General features: G+C 29.9%; 1 non-coding gene across 1 annotated transcript; it reads right to left on the minus strand.

The window, feature by feature from the left end:
* Window positions 1-220: 220 nt before the first annotated feature.
* Window positions 221-327, minus strand: LOC121214124 (small nucleolar RNA R71). The gene has a single exon (XR_005909711.1). It is a non-coding gene; the product is annotated as a small nucleolar RNA R71 (small nucleolar RNA).
* Between the last annotated feature and the right edge of the window lie 6457 nt (window positions 328-6784).

Genomic DNA, 6784 nt, shown 5'->3' on the forward strand with positions numbered 1-6784 from the left:
TAAAGATCCAAGACTGCATTTAAGACTTTTTCTAGAGGTCTGTGACTCGTTTAGATAACAGGGTGTTCCTAAAGACGCTCTATGACTTAAACTGTTTCTGTATTATTTAAGAGATCGTGTGAGAGCATGGTTAAATGCTTTGCTGTCAGGAACAGTGGCATCATAGAATGATCTTTGCTAGAGATTTTTGCTACGGTATAATCCGCCAAATATGAATGTCAAGTTTAGAAATGACATAACATCTTTTTGGCAATCATAGGATGAAACATTATATGAAGCTTAGGAACGATTTAAAGAATTACTTCGACAATGTCCGATGCATGGATTTCGGCATTGGACTTAGATGGAGATATTTTATAATGGAATGAATATGCATAAGAGGATGGTAGTTGATGCCTCCGCCAATGGTACTTTGTTGGATAAATCTTACAATAAAGCATAAGAAATTTTGGAACGGATAGCCAAGAATGATTATCAATATCCTACCACGCGAGTTGAGACTGGCAGGAGAGCGGTTGGCACCATGGAACTTGATGCAATCACTTCATTGATTGCTCAGGTATCATCTTTAACTAATCTTATTAAGACAATGAAGAGGCCAATTGCAGTTCAAGAGATGAAATCGGTCGAGCTAGCATTTGTTTATTGTGGCGAAGATTATGTGTTTGATGGGAGAGCAATGGAACAAAATTGCAAACTTTCCAAGTTGTGGATTTGACCTAGCGCTCTAGACAAATCAAAGGAAACTTGGTGTTTAACTGAACTTGAAACACATTAAAACACAAGTTAGAAAATGAATTCAATGACAATAGATAAATCAAAAGATTGGTTGGGAAAGAATGAACAAACCGAAGGATGCAATATATCTTGAATGAACAAGATTTGGTTTAGAAAGGTAAGTTTATTCTTGATGTTTTTCTCGTCAAACAAGGTTGCAAAAGATGAAACAAATAATTAGAAATAGAATCGAAGAGGAAAACATAAAGAATGAATGAAAAGAACAAGGTAAAGCTTAGGGATATTTAACTAGCAAAGATATCTCAAGATTTAGGGCTTGGGATTAACCCTAGAATGTATCTTGATGAACAAGAATGCTTGTCAAATCAGCTCTAAAATAAGCAACGAAAATAGATTAGGAAACACACTAAAAAGAATGGGACAACACAAAGAAATAAAGCGAAAGAGGGCGGCTGAATGGAAGAGTCCAAGATGGGATGAACTAGGGTTTCTTTAATGAGAAGAAACCTATCTTGCACTCCAAGAATGGCCGCAAATCAAATCCTTCTTACTTAATAAGATTGAATGTTGCAAGATAGATAATGGTGGCAACATGAATGAAGAAGTCCTAAGAAGCCTTTGACTCGAATGAATCAAAAACTTCCTTTAAGCATCTCTAATCTTTCCTCCAAGAAAGAGTTCTTGGCAAGTTGAAGTTGAATATGGTTCTCACAATCTAAAAGACTGTTAAAAACAACTTCCAAGAGAAACAAGAAGAATTCTTGAAGATAAAAACTCAAGAGTAAAAAGAAAAATAGATTGAATAACATAGGGTGGTTGACCATCTATATATAGCCTGCAACGGGTAAACATGATGCTTAAAACTAGGGCAAAGATAAACATGCTTACTAAGCTCCAACTAATTGACGACTCCCATGCCATCTAAGCTTGTAGCTAACTTAACTAACTTAATAATAACATGAAAAATATTCGTAAGTGTCGATTTAGAAAGAGAATTTTGCCAAGGCATGCTAATGGGCTGCTTGTGCCAAATTTAACAAATTGATCCATTTATTTAATTCAAATTGGATTGAAAACTTAAAATAATTTACAAATAGGTCATTTTCATATGTTTGGCCAAATATTCAACTAAGTCTTTCATGAATCATCAAAATGGGCTTGTAGACGTCTTAATGGGTCGATTTTTAAGAACTTCAACTTGTGATTCATTTGTCGCATGGGATCGTTCAAGCTCGAAAGTGTGATCCAGCACGTACCAACTCCAAGATTCGGCTTTAGTTTTAAATAGCACATGTTAAGTACTTATAATAAGTAATTTTATTTTTCATATACAAAATTTTATAAATAATACATTTGTATAATCTAATCCACTATAATATAATTATATATATTCTATATGATCTATGAACTATGAACTACTATGGTAAATTTATTAATTATTAACAAAAGAAAACGATAAAAAGGGAAAAATGAAAAAAAATAATTTACAACATATTATTTTTATAGTTTGTACAAGTTGTTTGATAATGAAAATCAATTTTTTTTCAACGCTTTATGTGTACGATAAAAATAATTAATATTTGTTAATTATATTTATTAGTTATTATTTTCCATATTGTTGTTTTGTATTATATAATATTACAAGTAACTTAGAATATATATACTATACATTTTGCTCTTTATTTGATTAACACGTATCCAATTTAATTTGAATTATAATAATTTACTGTAAGCTTTTATGCTATGTAAATTAAGGAGTTGGAAATCTGAATAATTTGAATTATAATAATTTATTGTACGCTTTTTTAAGCATATATGGTGCGTGACAATTTGTTTTATATCAATTCGTTTTTAAGGAAATAATTGTTGTCAAGATAGTTGGTATTTTTGTTTTTAGAAAAACGTTTCAAATCGGAAACTGCGGAATTAATCAAGATTTTGGGATAATTTGAAATAGCGATTAATGTTATTGATATTATTCAAAACCCCAAGAAATGATATTGATATTATAATAAATAAAAATAAAATCAAAATATTAAAAGGTAACTCTTTCAAAATCACGGATTAAGAATGTAAGAGAAGAAATACTAACAACAACCAACAATCAACAATCGTGGAAACGGTTTTATGACTATAAAATGACAATCATGCTGAGGTTAATTAGAATTAGCTAATTTACGGGATATTGTCTACTTCTTAATTTTTTATTTAAGCATGTATGAAGCTTGAACAATGACACAAAAAATTCTTTACCAATTATACACACCTTTACCATTACCTTTACCCTCTGCCAAGCTGAAAATCAAATCTTATAACCAAAGGCCACAACTCTAACTATACTCACGTCACCAGGGTTAACCGAACGAGAACTAAAAAAATTCCCAATAACCAAAAATATCCAGACATGCAACAATTAAAAGAGAAGTGCTAAGTTGTCAACAAAAGCAAACACAGATTCAAAACCATCCATTGTTAATCTTTCGAAAGTTAACGAGCTTCGAGTCATTTCTTGAAGGTCTCAATGGTGGAAGACCAGGGCTTAACAATGAGTAACCACATCGAGCTCTTTCTGGTGGTCTTGGTGAAGTCTAAACTAGAGAACGGATGGAAGGAAGAAAAGAGACGGGTGGTTACTTTATCAGAAGCAACAAAAGAAAAAGGAGAAAAAAATATAAAAAAAACCGTTGTTTAAGGGTATATCGTATATGGACGAAATCCTACGGAGCAATTCGGCCATTGGCTTGGACCACTGTTCACAACTTTCCTAAATTTTAATTTCTAAGATCTTTGACTTTGGTTAACGCACCTCACTTCGTAATGTGGTTAAGAAAAACCACGTCATGTAAACATTAATTTACTGTTCATATTACATTTTAGGCTAACTTTAATACTTGTATCGTGTTTGATAATAGTGCCAGTTTTACATTTATATGTATTGATCCCACTATTACTCATGATGGTTTTTGTTATTGTAATGAAATCGTTATTTAAGTCTGGGAAGGAGTTTTACTCGCACCATGTCTACAAAACTGTAGGCAGCTCTACTAGAATGATGTGTACAATTGAGTGAATTAATTTCCCCCTTCGCCTTCAGACAAACGCTTACAGCAGAATATGTCTTCAGGGGATGAACCCGTTGGTGGCCGTTTTAATCATCTCTCTGAGCATAACTCAAGAGAAAACAGTTATCTCCACTTGTCTTTGTCAACGTAACAAATAATGATTGCTATTTCTCTTTCCTTCTTTTGTTGTTTTCTAAGTTTTTTTTTCTTGCCGAAATTTTAATTCATTAGCTTCTGAAGTTCATCCAATGCATTAAAAAATGAATATACGGATATTTTCAAGTTAAAAGGGTCTATTAAACTATTGGTTTGGTCGGTAAGATATGGAGCCAAAGAAATCTTAAGCATGTAATGTTTGAAACGATCCATCACTGGGGTGTTAAGTATCATTGTACAAATTCAGATTTCATAATTGCATCAACTATGTTTTTGAAGTAGTTGTGTTAAGTGAGTTTTATGGTGCGGGTGATAAAAATGAGGAGCAATAAAGATAAAAGAGTAGAGAATGGAAATAATGATGATTGATGATTCTTATAGTAAATAAATAAAAAAGGTGTTTTGGATTAATTATAGAGAGGTTTTTTACGGTGCGAGTGATAAAGTGAGGAGTAATAAAAGATAGAAGAGCAGAGAATGTCAATGATGATGATTGGTGATTTTTATGTTGTAAATAAACAAAAAAAGTGTTTTGGATTAATTATAGAGAAGTCCCCAGCTTTAGTCAAAAATAAAAAAAAAATGTTACGTCAACAATCTATTAGTGAATTAACGGAGTTTTTAACGGTAGTGATCAACTTGAACAATTATTTAAATTAGAGTGACTAAATTAACAAAAAAAATTATAGTGACCAAAATAGGAACAACATTATTTTAGAGTGACTTGCTATGTAATTTACTCTTATTATTTTATAGTTCTTTATTAACTATATATATACATATTATTTCAGAAAAATACACATATATGCAGTTTATTATTATATGATTTGTTTTAATCTTTTTAATTTATGTTTTAAGATTTCAATTATATTATACGATTATATACAAACACTTTTGTTGAGCAAGATCAAACATTAAATTTAGGTTATCTGTTTTCAACTGTAAAATTTAATTTATTGGATTAATATTAATTATTTGTTTAAGTATATTTTTTTATCAAATACGACGGTTCGCTTAAATTGATTTTAACTAGAATTATGATGTTTTTAAAATTTAAAATTTATCTTATTATCCTTTAATTTTGTGATTATATTATTAGTAAAATCTTAAAATAATTAGTAAAAAAAAGAAAATCAATCATATCATATAATTGAGTTAATACATACGATTAACTCTGCACTGAACGAGTAAAAACACTAGTTAATTATATGAGATAAAATTATATTGCACATTGTATTTGAAAAGTGATTTAATTTTTTTATTATGATAATATTCAAATTGTCGAATAACTTAATATATTTTAATTATGTTTAACAATTTGAATAATGAATATTGTTTGAACCAAGTTAAAAATATATTATTTAAAAACTTAATTAAAAATTAAACACATAAAATTACTTGGAACACATATGACATTTGAAACTAATAATAGGAAAAAATTCTAGTTTCATAATTTTTTTAGCGTAAACTACCTAGTTAGTCACTTAAATTATAGGGTGCTTTCATTTTAGTCACTCGAATGAAATCTTTGTAATTTCATCACTCAACTTATAATACGCTTTCATTTTAGTCTCCCAAGCGTTAAGTCTCTAACAACGGTTATTTAATAGCTCAATTTTTGGTGGTGTAGAAAAATGGTGGTTTTAGAATCCTATTTCTAACGAGTGAGTCCATAAATATTATTATTTAAATATTTATGAGTCTATTTGAATTATATTGAATTTTGGTTTAGAAGTTTTATTGAATTGATAATTAATTAAGGTACAAGTGTATTGATCCTAAGATCAGTAGTGTTGGAAAGTGAGGTATTGGCACCTCGTTTTTGAAAACTAAACTCGTAAATATTGTTATTAAATATTTACGGGGTTGTTATATAGGTGAATTGAATAAAAAGTGACTAATTAAGGTATAAGGACTAAATAAAAAAAGTTGCAAAGGTTAACTCCTTTAGATTTTAATTGCTTAAAGACTTAAAAAGATAATCAAATTAAGGTTAGAAATGGTAAATATACCATTTCAAAATATGGTGGATGGTTAAGTATTGTTTTTCTTTTGTAAATTTAAATGATGTTAAAATTTAAATACGGCAAATGCATACTTTATTTTGTTTAGTAGTTAAATTTTTATTTTGGAATGAAACCAAGTCACACCTAAATTTTTAAATATAGAATCTAGTCACTTTTGAACCGAAACCACCTCGATTGATTTAAAATTTAAAATTAACCCCACGACATTAATTTTATACCAATTTATAAAATCTTGATAGAGTTGGACAATAAACAAGAAATAAAGTAACGAAATGTCACACTCCAATCTATTTCATGCGAATTTATTTTCAGTAAAATCGAATCTAGGACCTTTAATTATTTAATCGTTTATCAAATTACTCTGTAGATTATTTTAACGATGATCGATGATGTAAAGTTAAGTAAAAATGTAAATGGAACTCATGAAAATAAATTAAATAGGTAAAGCTTCATGGAATAAAGACATAAGGGTTAACTAAATTACATTCACTTACCATAAATTATGGGAGACAAGAGGGAAGTTGGTTGTCGGCCATGATCCAGATGATCCAAACTAATTTACAGTTCAGAGACACTATGACAGAGGATCTAAACCAGCATCTAAAACTGTTCATTCAGCTTTGCAATACGTCTAAATATAACGGGGTAACTGGTGACGCTATTCGTATTCGGTTGTTCCATTTCTCCTTAATTGATAACGCGTTTACTTGGTTAGAGTCATAGGCACCAGGATCCATCACGACATGGAATGAACTTGCTGAGAAGTTTCTACAAAAGTTCTTTCCAATCAGTAAGGCAGTC

This window comes from Gossypium hirsutum, chromosome D01, assembly GCF_007990345.1.
Source record: "Gossypium hirsutum isolate 1008001.06 chromosome D01, Gossypium_hirsutum_v2.1, whole genome shotgun sequence".
Taxonomy (NCBI): domain Eukaryota; kingdom Viridiplantae; phylum Streptophyta; class Magnoliopsida; order Malvales; family Malvaceae; genus Gossypium; species Gossypium hirsutum.